At 42.9% G+C, this 22492-nt stretch overlaps 1 protein-coding gene and 1 non-coding gene across 6 annotated transcripts in view; one reads left to right on the forward strand and one right to left on the reverse strand.

Moving 5' to 3' along the window:
- The window catches only part of NCOA7 (nuclear receptor coactivator 7), a 91715-nt gene extending 75211 nt beyond the window's left edge, over positions 1–16504 (reverse strand). For 2 of the 5 annotated variants that reach the window (XM_018078038.1, XM_008933996.2), the window contains exons 1-2: positions 16301–16504; positions 13903–14079 (exon numbers count right to left, since the gene is read on the reverse strand). The gene's annotated coding sequence lies outside the window, so the exon portion shown is untranslated. Of the gene's footprint in view, positions 1–5171; positions 5323–8958; positions 8999–13902; positions 14080–16300 lie in introns of those variants that run through there. The other 3 variants (XM_029962702.1, XM_018078035.1, XM_018078037.2) reach the window with 3 other exon arrangements.
- Positions 16505–16533: 29 nt separating this feature from the next.
- On the forward strand, positions 16534–16605 carry TRNAE-CUC. The gene has a single exon. It is a non-coding gene; the product is annotated as a tRNA-Glu (tRNA).
- The last annotated feature ends 5887 nt before the right edge of the window (positions 16606–22492 follow it).

Below are 22492 nucleotides of genomic sequence, written 5' to 3' on the forward strand. Positions count from 1 at the left end.
TGAAGGATTAATATTTAAATACTGTGTTACTTCAGAAAAGCAAAAAAAGACACAAGAGCTACCTGAAGGCAAAATTATAATTTTTAAGTTTCAGCTCAACAGTCCTTTTTACAATTGACCCTGACTCATGCAAATTCCACGCCATGCCTTTTCTCTGTCATCTATCTCCCAGCTGAGAAGCAAAGGAGCTGAAGAGTGGGGGCACAAAGGAGTCTCACAGTAATGCAATGCAAATGTTTTCCTATCTGAAACACTGTTAACAGAACCAAAATGCCAGGTTTCCATAGCAACCTGAACTGTGTCACATTGCATACTCTGTACATCAAGTAACATATTGAACAGTTTAATTGTAACACAAAATCCTGTACATTTGTAATGTACAAAATCAGCACTGGAAACCTTCACTGTTTCCTTTTCAATTGCTTAACCTGCCACATTTATTGCATTTATTGTCTCTTGAGTGTGACTCTGTACTACACCAGCACACGCAGCTTCACAGGTGCTCTGATGTTGGCACCATTAGGTGCATTAAAATTACAGTGATCAACCGTAAATGAAACTCTCCCCCTGCGGCATAATCTGAAGCCTGTAAAAGCAGCAATGTTTCTAATTATTTCCTTCCTCCTTGCACATTCCTGTACGCATTGGGTAAGAGAAAGTGATTCAGTTTCTTGCTTTTCTGAAACATCGTTAAAATCTTTTTTAATCTTACCCTTTTTCCTTCCTCCATCTCCAGATTCCTCTAAACAACTACACATGGTTTCTGGCCTTGTAACAAGAGCCACCTTGCACTATATACAATGCAAAAACTCCCCTCTCAAATAGAATTCCCCTCGCTATACACCAGAGCACAGACACATTGACCTACTAATCAGAGAGTCTCTCTTCGAAGACCTGCTTTTTTGTTTCCAGAAACAGAAAAGTTCTTCTTGCTTTTCTGTGTTCTAAGCATTCATGCACAGCTGTCTGTTCAAAATTATTACAGTAAATAAAGTTAGCAGCCTATTTCTATGTATGCAGAAAAGACAGTACAACAGAAGGATTCATACAAAACAGTTATATGATATCCTTTCTTCAGCATATCTAATCTGGTTGTTACTTGCTCAACTCTTGGATGTGTTCAGTCAGGGACATGGTTCATAGCTTCATTAAACAACAAAGAAGTTAAAGATATACTTAAATTAAGATTGAGTACTGTTGCATAAAAAACAGAAGTGTAGAAATTTTCTGGTAACACAGTAGCAGTATATATTTTACTGTCAGGTTATTCATATGTTTTAAATATTTTATTGAACAGAGGTGCTCTTGTTGAACAAAACAGACTGATTTTGAAACTAAAATTTGAACATCTTACAGTGACAGTATCAACAAAGTAACTCAGGATGCTGAAGCTAGATACTTCTTCTTTCAGGGAAAAAAAATACAAAACAAACATCACAAACTCAGAAAATCTGACAAATAGCTTCAATTTCTCCAGTGCTGCATTTTCATGGAAGCCATCCATTTCAGCCACATGACCAGGTGGCACAATAGAGGCTCTCTGAGCTCTCTGTTCATGTACAAAGTGCATTTGGAGGGACTATTCGCTCACACAAGTTATGCTTGTGATACCTAAGCACACGTGCAGAACTGGGGCACAAAGATGAAAGCTGCTAAATTTCCATTCACCACAAATTATGCCTGACATAGCTGGTAACAGTGAGTGTTTCAAATTGCCCAGCAAGACTTCATATTCTCTTGATTCTACATCAGTGCCCTATCTCAAGATGAAGCCAACCAAAACAGTTAATGTATTAACAAGTTTTGGGTTGTTTGGGTTTTTTTACATGTTAAAGCACCTATTTTTGAGGGGCTGTAGTCCTTCCATTTTTGGTGTTAAAATTTGGTTCTGGAAATTTTTCAGAATAGGAAAAGCAGTTTGCACCTACCCTACCAGGGTGTATTAGTGAATTGTAATTAAAAAGAACTGACACACTACCTGTGGAAAGTGTATTACCCCAGAGCTAGATTCCTAGAATCAAGGATCATTTAAGCTGAAAAAGACCTTTAAGTTGAAAGACCTTTAAGGTCATCAAGTTTAACCTTAAACCTACCTGTTCAACCTACCTACCTATTCTTGTCAATAATTATTACAGGACTTAGGATTAAAATGCACTCATCAATCTCAAACCCATGGCTGGACTAACCTAATGAACAAGTAACACCTGGAGTAGCTTCCACAGGTCAAAATTGCTTTTCTGAGCTATCTGCTTGCTGGACTCAGGGAAGGAAAACAAAATGAAAAATAAGAATAAAATAAAATGGTGAAAAGAAGCAGGCAGAAAGATACGTTTCAAGGCCAGATAATGTAAATTCCAATTTATGACACAGTATGCTGTCTCGCTAGAGCCTTTCAGTGAGAAAATAATCCACAGCTCTTTCATCACAGAACTCACAACAAAGAGCCTATGGCATGAAGAAGAAATAAAAACTTAAACAACAGTTGCAAAACACAGTACAAGGTAACACTTTTTATTTTAAATGCAATATAATGCTGACTGCAAAGGAGTTAAGAGTTGAACACTGTACTCCATACTGAATGTGAAGTCCTGATTCCAGCTGACATCCATGGAAGTCTGATTCTTTACAGAGTTTTTGGATATTATAAGAAAACCAAACCAGAACAACAACAACAAGAACTAACAGAAAAAACAACCCACAGCCAGAGGACAGGCTTTTGAAGGACTGTAACCATTTACTAAGGGATGATGAGAATTTTGCCCAAGAAATAAATTTGGTAACTTGAAGCCCTTACATTCCAAACCCTACACTGGTCCACATGACAGTTACCAAGTACAAAGAAATACATGTCTCCTCAGAAGGACCTTAAAATCAGGTTTGCTCCTACAGGGGGCCCCCTTCAGCTCCACCACCTTTCCTTTTGCAAACCTTCTTGGCTTTCCACTGGCATTTGCACACACTACCCACCATACTCTTCAATCATGACTCCTTCCTAAAGCAGCAGGGTCCCATTCTGCAAGGAGCAGGGTCACTCTGCTCTGCCAGGTCTGGGTCTACATTTCCTTCCCAGGAGGAAAACAAGGAAGGGAACGCATCTTCTGTGCTCTTCTCATAAACTTAATCTGAAATGCATCCAGAGTTGAGCAGAAGGGTAAGGAACAATGCTCCTGGATGCAGTGTTTTTCCTGCAGCTCACAATCCATGGAGCCCAGGAGAACCTTCCAATACATAAGGTCTCATTGATTCCTGGGGTTCCTGTTACTTGCTCTTTCCAAACTCCCTGTAGGAGATTTATGATTTCTTGTACTTGCTGTACCATTTTGGTTTCAAGACCAGTTTCTAGTCCCCTTTCCCTACACCTGCCTGTTACCTGCCAGGCTCAGTCTGGGACTGGGAACCACCAGAGCAGGGCTCAGAAAAGGACATAACTAGTTGACAAAACACTGAAACTTCTCACACAACAGGGTCAGGTGCACAGTGTCAACAGAGCAGGAGAAAAGAAAACTAATCTTCATCTCCTTAATCTCTTTTCATGACAACTGATGTGTTAGTTGTACTAACAGAAATGATGCATTACAAACAGAATCCAATTTTCAAAACAACCCACTTAAAAATTTGTCCACTGAGTGATCAGTTAGGAGCAGAGCTCTATTTTAAGGAATCTAGAACTCCTGATAGAAGTGAAAAAATAAGTCCCAATGAGCAACCACATCAGCAATAGCCCAGCAAAGGAGATTTATTTTCCATCCTGTATTACCATAGCAGGACACAAATGTAGATGTCACAAGAAGTTCTTGCCTAGCCTTTGTACAGTGATGTGATGCTACCCTCTATTCACTCCTAACCACAAGGCATACCTAACCAAAGAAACAATTACCTGCAAATCAAATTAAATTTCTTCAGTTGACACCTAAACACAAAGACTGAAGAACAACTCACAGCACCAGCACAGAGCCACCCTTGTCATTCCTTTGTGGTTCTGAATTCATCTCCTAACTGCCCTGATGACTACTCAGGCTGCTTGCAACTTGACCCCTATATCTGGGTGGCAAAAGGACTTTCATGCTCATCAGCTGTTGCAAAGCTGTTAATCATCTGGACCAGATCTGCACAAGTGTCTGGCTCACAGCAGGCAAAGTCAATCTTTCACCACATACCTGGGCACATTTCAGCACACTGTTCCCTAACAAAGTAAAAGTTTTACCTCCTTGGTTCTCTACCCATTGTCACCATGATGTCATGACTCACATCACACATCTAGTGGACAACACCAGCACTTCAGTTTTTGAAGCTGGGACAGATGGCATGGTCTGGATTTTATGTCATGGGTTATCATACCTCCTACCTTTAGCAGTCTTCAGCAGCTTTAGTGAAAAAGGTTTGATCCAGGATGGAAAAAAAAGGGAGTACAAAAAGTCAAACACTGCTCATATCAGTGAAGAATTTATTTTTCATATATATTCTAAATATCACACAAGCAATCTTCATATGTAAAATTATTATAGACTTCAATGCTTCTGTGAAGAAAGTATAACGCAAAAAACTCAAGCCACTCTCTGGCCTACAAAGTTTTGCCACGATTGCTACAGCTACCAAATCCATACAGATTAAACCCAGCTTTATCAGAAGTGCCCAGATCTTTGGCATCAGTACAGCTACTTAAAAAGCATTATGGAAATGCTGCTTCTTAAGCTGAGTAAAATAAAGCCCTTGCCACCAGACTAAAGCATTACCTGACCATGAAAGAGTTAACTACAGCAACAGCCTAATGCTACCTACTGCATTTGTGCACAGTGACTACTGACACAGCATCCAAGCACTGCCAAGCCACTGACAACACCGAGTTGTTCCTTGTGGCCTCTCCTCCAAAGTAACAACCTAAGCAGACTCAAGTATTTCTGCAATCACAGCATCACCTGATCTGGCAGGAAGCCATCCACACCTCTTCCCTTTGGAATGAAGGTGGCAGTGATACTTCATAAATATTCATACTTCTTTCTATCCTCTGCATTACCTTAGAGTATTTCAAAGGAAAACAAACCAGAAAATAAGACAGATGGCATGTGGGACAGAAAGCAGAAAAAAAACAGACAGGAGTAGCAGCAAATAGAGAGAGCACTGTTAAAAAAATGTTAAATTCACTTGAAAGAATGAGGCAGAGAATAAATTACCTTTTCTTAAGATGAGTTCAAGGAAGCAACAGCTCTCACTGTGAACTTCTGTAAAACAAAGCTGTGATTTCCTCTAACTGATGCACTGGGACAGCTCTTTGCCTGGGGAGTCTTGGACTTTGGGGAAATGGTTCTCCTATCTACAGAAACACTATGGGAAGATATTAAAATCAGTCACTAACGGGTGAGACTACAGTAAGAAATTTTCCTTTTTAGAAATTATATAAAAAGCTTTTAAATTCTCTAAGTGAACAAAAAATGAAACATAAACAATACTAATTTGACACTATAACCAAAAGATAAACACATATCTTGCCTGTATAAACAGGTATAACTTCCCTGCTCAGCTTGCATGCTTTCTGTTCCTGTAAATCAGTTTGATGTTACCATTACTTAAACATGATGGGTAGTCATAGAGCCTGCATTTCAAGGAGGAGGTTGGAAAAAAACCCTGTAAAACGTACAGAGTAGCCATAAGAAAGGCAACAAAAGGAAGAAGTGGTACCTCAGTGGGATCTATCCAGAGCATAACAAAGAGGAGGCCTAATGCCTAATTACACCTTGGGAGTACTTCAGGGCACAGAAAAACTGAGAGCAGGGAACAGCTTCACCTACCTGACAGGGCAATGGACCACACAACACAAGGAATTTGAGGCATGCAACTCGAAGCACAGCTCAGCTCTTAAGATAAATAACAATCAGAAAGGCTTAGTGAGATCATGATGAGTACTGTATACATTGAAAGCTCCAAGTCTAAGCCAGAAAGAAGTCTTCCTAAAGGATAAACTGTGGTTCCACGACAAGTCATTAAGTCTCAAGTAAGTACATGCAAGTCACCAGGATGGTATATGGTACTGAGCATAAATACTGGTACTGTTTCTCCAAGCTTGGTTAGAGACTGGGAGCAGCTGAGGTGCATAAGCAAAGCACTGCACCTGGAGTAACTCACCCTTCTGAGCACTTAACTACCACCTTCTGCAGTGCAATGCAGCCCACTGGAAATCCCAACAGACCCCAGGACGCCTGCCTGCACCCTGCCCTTGCAGGCAAGCAGAGCAAAGACTGCAGATACACAACCACAGCCCCATGAAGCATTGCAGTGCGCTGCCCACCCCAACACTGAGCAAACTGTTCCTAACACACACCTTCCAGCAGCAGCAGAACTACTCATACCCAGCTGATGTTTTGACCAGGAACAAAGACATACAGATTTCTGCTTATAATCAGATGGGTTTGCAAAGAAAAGGGGGAGGGGAAGAAAAAGAATACTCCAATGTATATGTTTAATATATCAACCTGAAACATTATGTTTTTGGGGAAGAATATAAACCCTCTAGCCTGCTGTGAATTTTGTCACTGCCTTGTTTCATAAATCTGGCTAAGGAAAAATTACAAGGGAATAAGAACTTAAAAAGAAAAAAAAGGGAGGAGAGGGAATAAAAACAAAGACTTGTTTCTCCTACCCTGCTTTACTTCCTAGTCAAAGGAGGTCACCTAAGTGAGTGCTTTTAATGCTGACTTCATTGAAACATAGAATTATATTTCCTCTTTTTGGGAAAGCAATCTTAACCCCCAGGACAAACTCACAGCAGCAGCAGCGTGACTTCTGCATTTCCTTCCATGAGGGTACAGATCCCCAGGCCCAGCTCCCTCAAGTGAGAAGGCACCGTGTGGCAGGTGACCATCCCCACTGTCAATAACTCCACCAGCAGGTGGGTACCTCACTAAAACAAGAGCTGCACCCATAAAGCCTTAGAATCTTTTGGCTTATTGATCACGATGAGGAAGCAATTTGTCAGTTTGCTGCTTCTTGGCTGATGACACTGGATTCACTCCAGAAGTGCCAAGGACTACTGCAGCTGCACTGGGCAGCACCCACTGAGACAGAGGACACAAGCCTGGTTCCAGAAAGGTAGTTTTACCATTTTTCTCAACACTGGTTATGTTCCAGCTTTCCTTCCATGCCTTCTAGATAGCAAAGAGAAATTGAGTCCCTTTATCCTTTATTTCCATAATTACTGTTTGTGAGTATTTCTAGCTGCCTGGAGGGCAATTTCTTGTGTCAGATCATGCTGCAGAGGTTCAGACTAATTTCCCACCCAAATGTGTGACTGCACAGAGTCACTCTGGCTGCAGTACCTATCCATAGGATTCTCATGATTTGTTAATTATCTTTTTGAAAAAATGTTATTCTCCAACCCAAATCACTCTCAAGTGAATTCACCTCTGTTTGAATAGAGGGGCTTATTCCCTAACACTGTAGGAGATTTTCAAGCTGTCCCCTGAAGTCAGGGCCAAATATTTACTATAGCCAACCTCCAGCCAACTTTAGTCTTTCAAAATCCTGGATACGCAAAGCAACAAAGCCTATACAACAAGACAAGAACTGTTCCAATCAATTCTAACTCACTTCAACTCCAAAGGGAACCACTTATCATTTTGGCAGTAGATGTAACAAATCCGAATGGAAGTGTGGCCACTGGTGCAATGAGAACAGCACACTGTGCAAAGCCAAGGAGCGAAACCCAGAAACTGCCTCATAACTAACCTGGACAAATCAGGTGTTCTAGAAGTGTTTCTTCTTCATAATAATATGCAACAAGAAAAAAAGGAACTTAATTTAAATGAAGCAGAGAATTTCTCTCCAAGCCCAAGATTTTGATCCATTATTTAAAAACAAAAACAAAAAAGAGGGAAAGGCATCAGACAGCATTTTGGCTACAAGCATCTGCTTCAAGACAACTCTTCACAGGACCAACCTTACTTGACTATTCAGATCTTTAAAATATTTTGGGTTTATTTATAGACATTTTCCAGGTAAAAGAATAAAACAGAAAGCAGTCTAAAATGCACTATGACTTATATGTTTTTAACCATGACTTACAGTTAAAGATATATATTCCCGATAAAGTAATTTCAATTCAGAAAGTATATATTCACACATAATTTCTTGGCATTTTCTATTGCCTTCTCCATTAATTTTCTGAAAGTCTGTGTGTGTATATATAACCGTCCAATAGAACAATATCAGCAAATTATTATTTCCACACTATGTAAACATTCACTGATAAAATACACTGGCAAAGTTCATCAACATACATTTTTAAGTATCACACAAACACAGGCCCTTAGACTGTTTCACAGGATTTGAGGCAGAGCATAATAGATTAATGGGCACCTACACATCTTAAAAGTCCATCATTGTGCGTTAATACAAGACACGTAGTACTACTTAATGAGAGAACAATAATTGTAGCATGTAAAGTAAACACACGTTAAAAGCCCGTTATTGAGTGGAAGTGTTCATCATCTCATTTCATCACCTAGGGGACAAACAGTTACTGACTGCATCCTTTAGCGCCATAATATTGCAAACACACCACTCAAGACACAAGTATGCCCCTCCACCCCCAAACCAACTCTGAAGTACTGTATGATGAGGTACAAGGAGGAAAGTCCATTGCACAGATTAAAGAAACAAAAATCAATCACCGACAAACCTCTAGCACCCGGCAGTACTTCTTAATAACGACAACCTAAGACTAAAAATTAAGAGAGAGAGAGAGAGAGAGAGAGAGAGAGAGAGCCTGGAACATTCCAGTAATTCATCCAAGACCTGGCGAGGGAGGACATCAATGAGGTTCGAAGCCCTGAAAGCCGTCAAAGCGCCCCTCAGCAGTACCGGCTGGTCAGCGGCGGCCGCAGAGCCCAGCGCGGGGTCCCCAGACAGCTCCGGCCGCCGCCCCGGCCCCGCACGGCCCCGCGCGCCCGCAGGGCCGCCCCTCACCTCCCGCGCAGCGGTGCCGGGCTGGCTCCGCGCACCGGCGAGCGGGCAAACAGCTCCTCCGCCACCACAGCGCCCTGCCCACGCCCCGGCCGGGAAACAAGGCCGTGACCGAGCAGCCCCGCCCCCCGCGGCCCCTCGGCGGGGCACGGGCAGTCACACCGACCTGCGGCGGGGCGCATGGCGGGCCCGCGGCCAGCGGCGGCGGGAGCGCTCTGCGAGGGCTCCGCCGCTCCCCGCTCCGCCACAGCGCCGTCGGCCCCGCCGCGCCCCCGCGGCTCCGCCCCGCCCCGCCGGTCCGGCCTCCCTTCGGCCCCGCCCGGCCCCAGCGGACCGCGCTGGCCCCGCCGGCGGCGGGAGCCGCGTTCACTGCCCCGGGAGCGGGGTCGTACCGGCGCACGCTCCTCCTGGGCTTCACGGCCTTCAAACCCTATCCTGGGGAAAGGGGGCGGTCTGCGGGGCCAGAATAAGTCCTACGAGTTAGGCGTGTTTCTTCATACCGCCTGAGCGCCAATGTGTGCCTCTAAAGAGGAGTTTTCTCAAGGGCAGTACTAAAAACAAAACAACAATTTTTGGAAATTAAGGTTAACCAAAGCCTTTAGATCCGTGGGAAAATGAAATGCCTGCAATCTTCATCTGCTGTTTCTGCACTGCCAGCAAGCGGGTTCTTCACCCGACCCCCCAAAAACACCACCTGCTATAGCTACCAGAAACTACATTCCCTTACCCGAGGTAACTCCAGGTAACCCTTCTACATATTTGCGGCTAGTCTAAACAAGATCTAGCTGCTTATTCCTTCCTTCGGTCAGTAACCAGCTCTAAAAGGCTGAAAGCTTAGGGGAAGGCCAAAAGGGCATTGTAACATTAAATCCTAAATTCCACAAGACAAAAGCCAGAAGATAGGCAGATATCTGCATAAATGAAAAGTGACACATATACATGGAGATGCTAAGAGAGCATGTCAAAACAACAAGTGGTGCACAGGTGTCTCAAGTATAATTTTACTAGTTATAATGTTACAAACCCAACAAATTCTAATTTTAAGTAAGAGAGATATTTGTCAGAGGCCTATTTTTTAATTTAACAGCTGCTTAAAGATCCATTTTGAAAACATATGTATCATTTTCAGGACAAAATGCAACTCCAATACAGACACGCAGCCATCTCCCACCACTGCCATTACCCCATTCATAGCATATGCTTGCTACCACTCAGTTTCAATACTGGGACAACAACTGCCTCAACTCCTCCACTAAATTTGCTGCTAAAATTGAAGTTTCCACCTGATTTTTTTTTTAAAGTGAAACAGCGCATTTTACAAGACAAAGATCTGCTTTAAAACATAGTCTCCTGCTTAAAGGATACACTTTGATCACATACTGCAGCTATTACATCTTATATCTATATTATTACCAGGCAAAAGATGGACAAACCCAAAGTTACATCGGTTAAAATCTCAAATACTTCACTAGCACACAGGTTCTCTACTACCACACAGAAGAAAGGGGCCCTGGTCTCAGTTACTCTTCCAGCAGTGCTTAGATAACAAAATCAGGGGAAAAAAGAGGAAGAAAACTGCAGTACTATTTACCCAACTTCTTTTGCCAAATTGCAGAAACTATGAAGCCCTATCCATCAAAGTGGTGGAAACCCTACTTATCTCTTAGCTGCACTTGCACAACAATGACAGTGACTAACACCTTATTTTAGCTCCAGGAAAAGCTGTCCCTGTCCTAATGTACCAGTTTGCTGCCAATCATCATTCCAAGCACAGTCACCTCTATTGTATTGTGTAGGTAGCTCTATGAAGACAATGAGTAGATTCCATATAGTAGACAAAGAAACTACACATTTCTATAGCATTTCTTTTGCCCCAAGCATTTCAAATACATATTCTAAACTGCTGGCATGGCATGGGGAACAAATGACTTGAACTGCTGTCAGAGCTGCAGGCTAAGTAGGTTAGGACTAGAACAGAAGCATTGTACAAGTTCCAGTTATGGCACTTTGGATTACTGCGGTTGTAGCTCAACCCACAGACTTCATGTCATTACAAGAACCTGGATAAGTGGGATGTAATGCACTGTTTTGTCTTACTGAGTCTGGAAGTAATAAGTAATGCCTGCCTATTTGTTGCAGCAATGAAAATGAGATAAGTAGACAGGTAGATCAGACACACACACACATCACCTTTGAAATAAAATTTAGTTTTGTTCTCTCTGAGATTTGAATGGTTTGCTCTTTCCCATGGCAATATGTTCTGTGCCAATTCATTTGAATACAAATGCTCTAACATAGTTTAATTCATTGTCTTTGTAGTATCAACTGCTGGTTTGAGAATAGATAGTTTGGGGCTTTTATTGTTACAAGTCAACCCAAAGTTGGGGAAGTTCGTAGACTGAAAATGGGGCATGGATTCTTGCTACAAGGCCTTTGCTTCTTTCTTTGGAAAAAATTACCCATTTTGCTTTTCTTCACATGATTGTAATGGTGTGATTAAAACATATTATTTTCCACTGCAATTGGTAATCCTTAAGTATGATCTCACTAGTGTCAGATCTTATCCTAATGACAGATGGGAAACTGGGAACCATGGGTCCTATTTTAAGCTTCAGATGGTGACACTTAATTTGCTCAAGAGTCAACCCCAGGCATTCCCAAGATATGCATCAGGGCCCAAGAAATCCCAAGGCTATATTTAAAATTATGAAAGTTTTAAAGCAACGTGTGTTTCTTTTCTCCGTCTTCTTTTTTCCTTTATAGTTAGAGGAGAATATCTTTAGAGGTTAGAATATCTTTACCTGAGAAAATCTTAAGCTCACGTTGCTCATTCATTTCAGGATTGCACAAATTTGTTTTATCACTGATTGCACTATTCCGATGGACATAAAATGCAATTTCACTATTTTAATCACTTCCAAATTGTGAATTTTTACCCTAGAAATAGACTTCTCACAAAACTCACATGTATAACCACACATGGAAGACAGAACAGATTTGGGATACTTAAGTACTACATTTGAAGGGGTTTTGATCTCCCACAATACACACTTCAGAGTACATTAACAGAATTGCATGCATTACAGTGAAAAAATTGTTAGAGGTACAGTATGTTTGTGGCCTGCATTCAGATCAGCTTACATTATTAGCAGAAAAAAATATTGTATTACTCATGTGTGTTTCATGTAGTTTCTGGATTCTTTTTTACATCTGCAACTGTTAGCTTACAGCTTGCTTATTTAAGAAAGACAACCTGCCATAAAGAATTACACTGATAACCTTGACTACTACAACAGTCCATTTTTGAAAAGATATGAAAATAAAGGTGACACCGATCTTTTTTTTTCCATTAGCAGTCCCATTTTTCCCAATTACTCCTACAATTATTCACCATGAAGTAGTCACAAAATAGGTTTCATACAGACAGACTTTTATGCATACATAATTGAGGCCCAGCTTGATCCTACCATGCACTGAGGGCTATTTTTAGCCTGGTTTCTTCAGTTTATGTAATGATGAATTTTCAGAGTGTCCCCAACTCACCCTTTAACTTTGAATTGATCATCTAAGTAGAACTCAATTTGACAGAGGTATTTCTCTGTATAAATTTCCACAAGTTTTACAAAAATGAGAAAGAGGCCATAGCTTGAAAATTTTATAAGAACTTCTCCACTAATAACTGATTCTATGCACCCATTTTTACTGTGTAGTAGAGCAAGCCAAAAGTTGCTTCCAAAATGCTCAGAAGAAAGACTGTAAAGGAAACGAAATTTGCTGATACAAAAGATGGCAAAAAAGTCCTATTTGTTTCAACTAAGGTATTTTTTTGAGCTCAGTGGGCGCTGGATGAAGCATCCCAGCACCATACCTTATCCCAAACCCCCGAATCAGGTGCATTTTAACATAGGCTAAGAGAAAAAAAAAAGCTGACACACGTTTTTCTAAATCAAATACAGTGCCAGGGTTAAAATGGCAGCTGAAGGAAAAGAATAAAAGAACTTGTAAAAGTATTTGTAAAATATTGCTGGTTGCTCCTTTTCTTGTTCTTCAGGATCATTAAAGTATTTCCCGTAAACAGGGAATGCCGCGCCTGGACGGCACCGAGATGTGGCGCTGCACGTCCTCGTGTGCCGCTCCCTGGCGCTGTGTGCGCCACACTGCAGGCAGAGGGAGTCTGGAATAGGGGCTTGGAGCTGGGAGATCAGCAGTTCTGATACTTGGACAATGCCTTTTGAGGTTTTCCTTACATTATTTCCATTAAAACACTATTACGGTTAAAACAGATATAATAAATATAAACTACAATAGTATTTTTGCGCCAGAAAATCGTTATAATCTAACAGTTAGGTAACCATTCTGACCGTACATGGAAAGTAAACACAAAATAGCAAAAGACCATGCATCATCTTCTCCGTCCCTCTCCTCTCCACTTCCTTGAAACTGGGATAATGTACATTTTAAGTCAGGCTAACTTAAAGAAGAAAGGCTGATGTCAGGACTTTCCAAATGAAACACACACTTTTGAGGTAAGAGAAGAGTGACAAATGCACAAATTACACAGTCGCAAATACAATTTACAGATTGTGTGTGGATTGAGGATTTTCGCTACTGCTGAAGCATGTACCACAGGTCCTAAAGACACTTTGTATTTACAATTATAGAGTAGAAACATACTCAAATGATTTACTTTTCATAAATTAGCACATTGCTTTGATGTTATTCTTACTCATCTTTACATAGTAAGCCTACTGTCACACATCAATTAACATGGCAAATTAAAGTAATAATAATATGTAATGTATTCATATGGAACAGACAAGTTAATTGCATGCTGCTGTACAGCTTGCATTTAAAGTAATCGCTCTGATTTTCCAGGTTCCAAAATTCAGCTTTACATTCCAAACTGACAGCTGTGGTACAGTAACTCTAAGACTGAATGGTACTCACTTGGTTTTACCAATACACCACTGTTCTGTTAAGTGAAAAGAAACATCAGTCTCTGACATTCCTTCCCTGGCGCTTTCGGGAAGATCATTCTTCAGCCAGCATCTCAGGGATGCAGGCACCGGCTGCTTCTGTGCTGGCAGGAGGCTGAATCGCTGACAGTTTCACTGATGCATTTCTCTGTCGGATACAGGAAGCAAGAGAAGAGGCATAATCTTTTGTCAGTGCACATGACTTGTACAGCAGAGAAAGCCATTTCTAAAAATAACTAGACAGCATATGACTCTCAATGCTACTTTCCTGATGGTCTAGTGGTCAGCCAGGTTCACATCCAGGAAAAGATTTCTTATTTCAATACATTTTTCTAGTACATACCTTAGTTTTCACTGCTTCTATGGATGTAATCAACAACCCCTTCACTGCTCAAGAGAAATTTAGTAAGATGTATTACTCACTTGGAGAATAATTTGCTAATTGTCAAGCATAACAGAACAAGACTGATTTGTTTCTACCTTTAAGAGTTTTCTAGGGCCTGTAAAAACACATTTTCCCACCCTGCCATCAGCCATAAGATCACAGCTTTCATAGGCTCCTCTACTTTTCTGAAATTGTCAGGGGGGAATATTTTGTCTCCAACAGTCAGGCAGCTTAAGAATCAGGGGGCTCATCCCTACCTTCCTCTGCAGTGTCACACAACAGAGGCCTTCTAAGAACTCAGTGGCAATGATCCTTCTGTAACACACACTTTCAACACTGCAAATGCAACTGCTGTGGACCTACTACTGTGTTCTAACCTAATTGTCTCGTGCTGCTAACATCTCAGCCACAGAAGCACAGAACTCAGTACCACTCCAAAACACACATTATAAGCACCCAGGGTGGAGAAGCCTATGCTTTTAACCATGACACTGTGGACCTAATGAAGCATACAAACTCCTTAAGGCTAGCTCAGTTTCTGCAGCATGGAACCATCTCATTATTTGGTTCACATTCCTTGCAGGTTCCATGTTGCAGGAAACTAGGTCCCACCTTGCCTTTCTCTTCGACAATGGGCACAGATTACCTGCTGGGACCAGCTGACCTCTTTCCCCTAACCACACACTCCTCTTTGCAGTGGCCTCAGGCCACAGTGATACCTCAGCCCCCAGCACTCCACAGCTTTGTCTCCTCAAGGCCTGAAATGCATTGGTCTTACCAATGAAGGTGCTATCAATCTACACATGTGAAATGGTATTCTTGCATATATAAGACATCAGATTGAATTTAAGACAGCCTGATTATAACCTTGTACTTTATGATATCTACCTCACTGCACAATAAAATTGCTCAATTTTGCTGACAAAAGAAATCTCCATCACAATCAAGACCCATGTTTTGTTCCAGCCTGCTGTAGTGAAGGGTTTGGGATGAAATCACCTGTTGGCCGATGACAAGGAACTCCAGTGAGACACAAACCAAACACCATCAGCCTCCTGAATACATCCCTGAGGAAAGGGATCCCTTTAAGTTTGTTTTCTGACTCTAAAGCTAATGTATACTTGCACACTCCAGAAGAAGCTTATCTATCTTAACACAGAAAAGGTTCCTTATATAATGCATTTTAGAGGCAGAGTGCTTGAGATTTAGAGAAATTTGCTTGTGTAGAGCCAACCCGCCCGTATTATTGGACACTGCTTAAATAGGGAATATTATTTTTCCTCGCACTGCTCGCAGATCTACTGCTTTCATAAAACCGACATGCCAGAGGAAGAAGCGCTCATGCAATGTCATCTGCATCGCTGGCAGTTTTCATTCCTCTCACACAAATCTTACCAAAAAAAGCAAAGTCACGGATTATTATCTATGGCGTGAGGAGGCCGCGGGAGTGCAAGGCAAGCAAACCCCCAACCTCCCCCCTTGAGGCACGCCCTCAGACCGGCTCTCCCCTGCAGGCCTAACACCGGTGCTTTCATTTCCACAGCCTGCCCGGAGAGCGACCAAGCCGGAGCTGAGGGAACCGCCACGTTCATTCCCTCCCGGCAGCCGCCTGCCGGGATGTGCAAGGCAGAGCGCTCGGCTGACGAGGCCCCGCCTGCAGCCGTGACAGCGGCACCCCGTAAAGAAACGATCTTGTCAGGAACAGCGTGTACAAGCAACACGAAAGGAGGGAAAACAACTGTGCGCAGCCCCGCGCCCGCCGAAGGCGGCCGGAGGGGGCCCCGCGGAAGAAGGGAGGGAGACCCGGCCCCGCGCTCGGGCGCCTTTCCCCGAACTCCCCGCCCCTGCCCCGGCCGCGCAGCTCTTGCCTGTGGCCATGAGCGAGTCACCCCCGCTCCCGCTGCGGCACCCCCGGGCTGACGGCTCCGCCTCGCCCGGCCCCCCACAGCCATCCCGCCTCCCGCCCGCGGTGGGGGACCCTCACCCGCCTCGCCTGGGCCGCCCACTCTCCTTCCCACCCCGCCGTCGCTGTCCCCTTCTGTGGGGTGGAATGGAACGTCCCTCCGTACACGCAGCTGCCTCCACGACTTGGTACTGCCTGGAAGGTGGGAGCACAGGGAAAAAACAGCGGCACAATGCAGCGTAGGGGTGTCGTTATGGCCGTTGGGGTTCTTCAGAAAGGAGTCGTCAAAAGGAATGACGGCGCTACTATCAAGTTCCCTGGTGGTCTAGTGGTTAGGATTCGGCGCTCTCACCGCCGCGGCCCGGGTTCGATTCCCGGTCAGGGAAAAATGTTTTTTGCCCTTCAATTCTCCTGCGTTTTTGGGTTCTTTCCGATCCTGTCCTGCTTTTACAACTCTAGGAGCATCGGCCGGCTGCTGTGCGAGCGCGAGGCGTGGGCATTACTGCCCAGCTGCGAGTATTAAGACACATTTGGCAGCGTGGAGGAATCGTGCGCAAAGGCAATGAGCAAAGTCACAGCGCTGTGGGCAGGGGAAGTGTGGCCAGGTGTAGTGTTTGGAAGTCTTGACTTCACAGAACTACCTGTGGACACCCCATGCTCGTGCATAGGGAGTCTAGAAGTCAGGAGAGGCTGCTTAGAGGGGTAAAAGTAGGGCTGTTGGCCAGCACTTACAAATACCACAATTTCCTTTTTTTTTTGGCTGCTCTTACAGTTTAGGGTGTTTCCACATCTTTCTCCCCAGAGGTGAGTGGTTTCTTAGTGCTATCACAAATCTTTGAACCATCTCTGTTATGGGGAAAGGCTGAGGAAACTGGGCCTGTTCAGCCTCAAGAAGAGACAAATGAGAGGAAACCTCATCAATGTCTACAAGGATCTGAAGGGGGGGTGTCAGGAGGAGGGAACCAGGCTCTTTTCAGTGGTGCCAAACAATAAGACAAGAGGCAACGGGCAGAATCTGATGCACAGGAAGTTTCATCTGAATATGAGAAAGAACTTCTTTACTGTGCTGGTGTCCAAGCACTGGAACAGATTGCCCAGAGAGGTTGTGGAGTGTCCCTCACTGGAGATATTCAAGAATCGTCTGGATGCAATCCTGTGCAATGTGCTCTAGGATGACTCTGCTTGAGCAGGGAGGTTGGAGCAGATGACCTGCTGTGATCCCTTCTCTGACTCATTCTGTGGTTCCGTGATCCGCTTAGCTGTCTGTGGTGTGTATGTGCCTCTCTGACCAAGTGCTGTTTCCCCCAAAGAAGGTGGGAGGGGTTTGTCCCCTGCACCCCTGTCGTGGCAGAAGGGGGACTGCAGTGCTCTGTGGTGCTTCCTCAGCTAAGCTACAGACTGTCTTTGTGCAGTGTATTTGCACAGCCCCCACCATGCAACGCATATGGTTGGGGGGGTGCAAGAAAGAGATAAGATATTCTTCTGGAGGTGGAAAGACATAAACAAAGAGACAAAGGGATTTTTAATACCTCCCTGCAATTAGCACCTGTCTTGCTCTCTCCTGCAATGAAACCCTCGCCACAACTTAGAATCATTATTGTTGGAAAAAGACTTTTAAGATTATCACGGCCAGCCGCTGACAGAGCACCACTGCCATGTTCACCATTGAACTATGTTTTTTTAACACTTCCAGGAATGGTGACTCTACCACTTCTCTGGGCAGTCTGTTCCAATGCTTAACAACCCTTTTCATGAAAAAAAATTTCCTAATATATAATCTAAACCTACTCTGGCACAACTTGAGGCCATTTCTTTCTCGGCTCCCAAAAATGGTGTGGGTTCTCCAGTATGTGTGAAGGGAAGAAGTGATGAGAACAGGGTAAAGCCTATTCCAGTCCTGCAGCAGGGGGTGCCTCCCCTTCTCCTCCACCCAGAGCTCACAGCTCTGTCCTGTAGCAGTGCACAATCAGCTGCACATCCAAATCCTCATCTGGGGCTCCAGCAAGAGCTGCTCTTCTTCACCTGTAGCCCCCCGCTCCCATACCTGCCCCTAATTTGTAGGGTGAGAAGAGGACCTCTTCTTTCACATTGGAACAGTGCCTGCCTGTGGTGAGCTAATGTTGGCTTGCTATGAGGTGCCCACCTACGCCCCCTCCTCAGCAGTACAGGGGGAGAAAATAAGATGAAAGACTTGTGGATTGAATAAAGGGAGTTTAATGAAAAAAAAAAAAAGGCCCAGTACATGTAGCAGTTGCTTTGGAAGAAAAATACCTTAAAAATTAATCCCTTCCCCCACCCTTATCTTGCATTTTATTGCTGAGCACAGTGGTTATAGAGTAGGGAATATCCACTTTGGTAAGTTTGGGTGGGCTGTCCCAGCTGAGTCCCTGCCCAAATTCTCCCTCTCCTGACACTAAGCCTACTGGCCTTGGGAGGGAGGCTGTTAGTGTCTTGATGCTGTGGAAACACTGATCAGCAGTAGCCAAAACACTGGTGTGTTATCAACACCCTTCTAGCTACAAACAGAAAGCACAGCACTATGAGGACTGCTAAGGGGAAAATTAACTCCATTCCAGCTGGACCCAGGACACTGCCATAAGAAATACTATCAGTATTTCTTGGTAAAACAAGAAATACTGATAATAAATGAACATAATAGTTAGCTTAGACAGACTACAAGCCAGGGGCTAGCACACCTGGCAGATTATGCTTTAGCAGGGATTCTCCCTGCTGCCAAGAGCAAGCCACGGCCCTTGCATCACCCATGTAACTCCTTGGTACTGGCAGGGCACTCTTTATGTGGGAGTACTTTGGTCTGATGTGAAAACACCACTGGAAATAATGGTTTTGGCTGCCTTTCTCAGGCATGCGAGAGGCGTATTGCAGCCTGGGCTGCCCTTCAATGCAGATAGGAGTGTCTCATGAGAAATCCCAAGGTCCTACAGTATATTTTGTATGCCAAGCTTCAAGAAGGTGCAAAGGGATGGGATAACTTTTGCTTTAAGGCAGAAGGCAAACAGTCAACAGGGCTGTTGTCACCTCTTAGGTGTTAAGAAAAAGTGCCAAATAATAGTTAAACCCAAGGACCAAAGGATGTCACCTAAGGAATTATTGCATTCCTATGGCTGGAGGTTGTTAAGAGTGGGCTGGGCAAGCATCTCATCAACGCTCTCAAACTGGATCAGGGGAATAGCTCAGTAGGTCACCTAAGATCCTGAAAGTCACAATTATATTATTTCATCTTGCGCTTTCCCCTTTCATTAACAGTGCACATGAGCTGCACTGAGCTGTGTAGGGCCCTGAGATTCTTCCCTCCCTCTTAGATCTCAGTGAAATGCCTTACCAAGTTGGTGGAAGAAGTTTCTAGTTTCTACCTCAAAAAATGATGCATTGTTTTAGAAGCAGCTAAAATGAATTACAGGTGTTGACTAGCTTCCAAGGAAAGGTATATGTATGGGTTTACAGAATAGGAACAAAAAAAGCATCTCCTTTGGTTTTAACTTATTTTGTAGTAGGACATTTGCACACTTTTAGCACCTTAAGTCCACCTTCAGAGTCACCTGAGAAAGGATAATCATGTGTAAGATTTTAGGAACATGGAAAAGCCACCACACTACCTCTTGCACACAAAGAAAGAGTAGTTTTCAATATTTTGTTAGGAATATTAGCATAGTCTCTGAAGAAACTATCTAATGGCCTTCCCAATCTGTTTTCAGTCCAATGACAGACCTGAAATTTTCCCTTGTGCAGAAGGCAAATATCCACCTGGCAAGGAGTAAGAACCAGTCCTCTTGCTGGTGTCCTTCCTGTTCATGTCCCATTGTGATTAAAGGTATCCTGATTTGGGGTGAAAAGACTCCAGAATCAGTGTTCACCTTCAGCGTGTGTTGAACAGTTACAGCAGTTTCTGATTCCCTGTTTCCTGGACCTTAGATTAATGTGACGGAGGAAAAGAACAGAGTACTTGTTTTTAACAGGTGGAAGAACCATCCTTCCTAGAGTCTTTGTTGATATTTTTGTTTAAAGTAAAAAATAACTCATGATGCTGGCATGCTGAAACCCCAGAAAAGGCAGGCAGTTTTACAGAATAGCAGCAGTGCAATCAAAAGCACATTACAAAAGTGATCTGTCTAGAACAGAGATATTGCAAACAAATATAAGATTATTAATATCACATTTTGAAAGTGTAGCTGAATTTGCTTTTAACTGGATAGATTTTGAAATACTAGCTCACAAGTACTTTCACTTTCATTTCTGTGCTTCCTCAAAAGTGTGACCAAGTGCTTTTCATCTCACAGCAAAGGCTGATGGGAATGCACTGCAGAAGAAATAAGAATAGTAAGGAAGACAATATCTTAACAGTTGATCAACTTAAACTACCAGCTGAGTCAACTTTTTTTTTGTGGCTACCTCCCTTAGGTTATAGCCCTACATTAATTCCACTTCTTAAGATTTTTTCCAATCTTATATGAAGTAGCTTGGCTGGGAGTGAACATAAAATTTTGCATGACTTTTACAACTGGCAACTCTTTGGAAAATGGAACATCTCCTTTTTTTTAAATAGGCATATTTTCTACTTGCCCTCATGTTTCACTTCTATCTGAAGGGCGTACAGTCATGCAGTCATTAAATTTATTCTGTTCTCAGGACATTCTGGTGGCCGCTTATGGCCTTATTTTTTTGTTTTATTGTGGACATAGACAAGTACAACTTCGTGGTGTCCTCTGCAAGGCAACGAGCCTCTGCCTATTGATAAAAATATCGTTGGAACACGCCACGAGGTGGCAGCCCGGTCCTATGCCTGCCCCCACCCACACATGGCTCCCAGAGCGGTCCCTGCTCTCGAGGTTTCAGATTCAATTCCACAGGTTAACATTGTGCCCGTTCATTCCAACAAGTAATGAAGGCTTTGTATTTGCTGATAAAGCCAACTTCATGCACAAATGAGGTTGTTATTAAGGCAAATTATATGCAGCCTAGTTCAGAAGTTGTACATGGAAACTTTACAAGCTGTCTTAACATGGCATTTAAAAAAAAAAAAAAAAAGAAAAAAAGAAAAGCCACACAGTATTATCAGGAGTACGACTTGGACTCTAAAACCTCATCCTATCTGAGGCATTAATACATTAATGATACATACCATTACCAGAGTGACAAAGAACCACGTGTCCCTGGATGTGTTCACCCTCACAGCTGCTCTTTTGGGGACCAGCAGCATCCCTGCTTTTCACCTGTAGATTTTGAACTGAAGATCATGCGGAAAGTTTGTGCCAAGGCAAAGAAGAGAAGAAGAATTTCTGCATCCCAGGGCATTGGCTGCCCAGGGACACGAGGCAAGGTCTGCTTTCATTCCCTTCTGCATGGATTCACAAGGATGGTGAGCCATGGGAGCAGTCTGTGCTATGAATTAGTGCTATTTTCACCATAGCAGTCAAATGACACAAAAAAGGCGAAGTGTTTATTAAACTGCCGAAGGTAGAAGAAAAAAAACAACCCTAAAAGAAGCTTTCAGGTACACAATCCCTTCTCCAGACTTTTTCCCCACCCTATTATCTATCCCAAGATTCTTTCTGTAAAATATTGCTGTCTTAAAATATAACTGTAAATCTCTTCCCTAGCTACAGATTCAATATGAAACACCTTCTGGACAGTAAGATAAAAACATAACCTCATTTCACATCCTCCTAGGACTGTCCCTTCAGAACTACAGTTTGGAAATTTACTCTTAATCATATTTTAAGAGAAATTATTTTATCCTAACCAAGCTATTTTATTTAAGGTAATGTTAACAGAAGTCCAATGCCGATTTAATTACCACTCACAGATCTGCATAATGTTATCCAAGGACCATTTTCCAGCAAGTCCTTTAACGGGAGCAATTGCCATATCCTATTAAGAAGTGGTCTGATCATGAAATTATGAAAGCTCTGATCCTTTTCAAAGTCTGAACTTTTGCATGCTGGAAATCTGTTTTCTAGACCCTTTTTATACTGCCTTGTGGCTACAGTCAATCATTACCTTCTGCCTTTCCATGCCTTGTTTCCCATATGCTCTTTTGACTAATCACATTTTAGTAAACTATATTGACAACATTATTATGCTGTGCCTAATTTTTGTCTTGCTGGCAGGAAAACATAGCTGGGAAGTGCCAGTTTCCCCCCAAAGCAGGAAAATAATAACAGACTATAAATTGCTATTACAACACATGGTCTGGCTGGTGGTGCTGTCTGCTGCATGTAACAGGGAATAGCAGTGACCCAGACAAGGACAAGG

This window comes from Manacus vitellinus, unplaced genomic scaffold (assembly GCF_001715985.3).
Source record: "Manacus vitellinus isolate BGI_N305 unplaced genomic scaffold, ASM171598v3 scaffold_4_pilon, whole genome shotgun sequence".
In the NCBI taxonomy this organism is placed as follows: domain Eukaryota; kingdom Metazoa; phylum Chordata; class Aves; order Passeriformes; family Pipridae; genus Manacus; species Manacus vitellinus.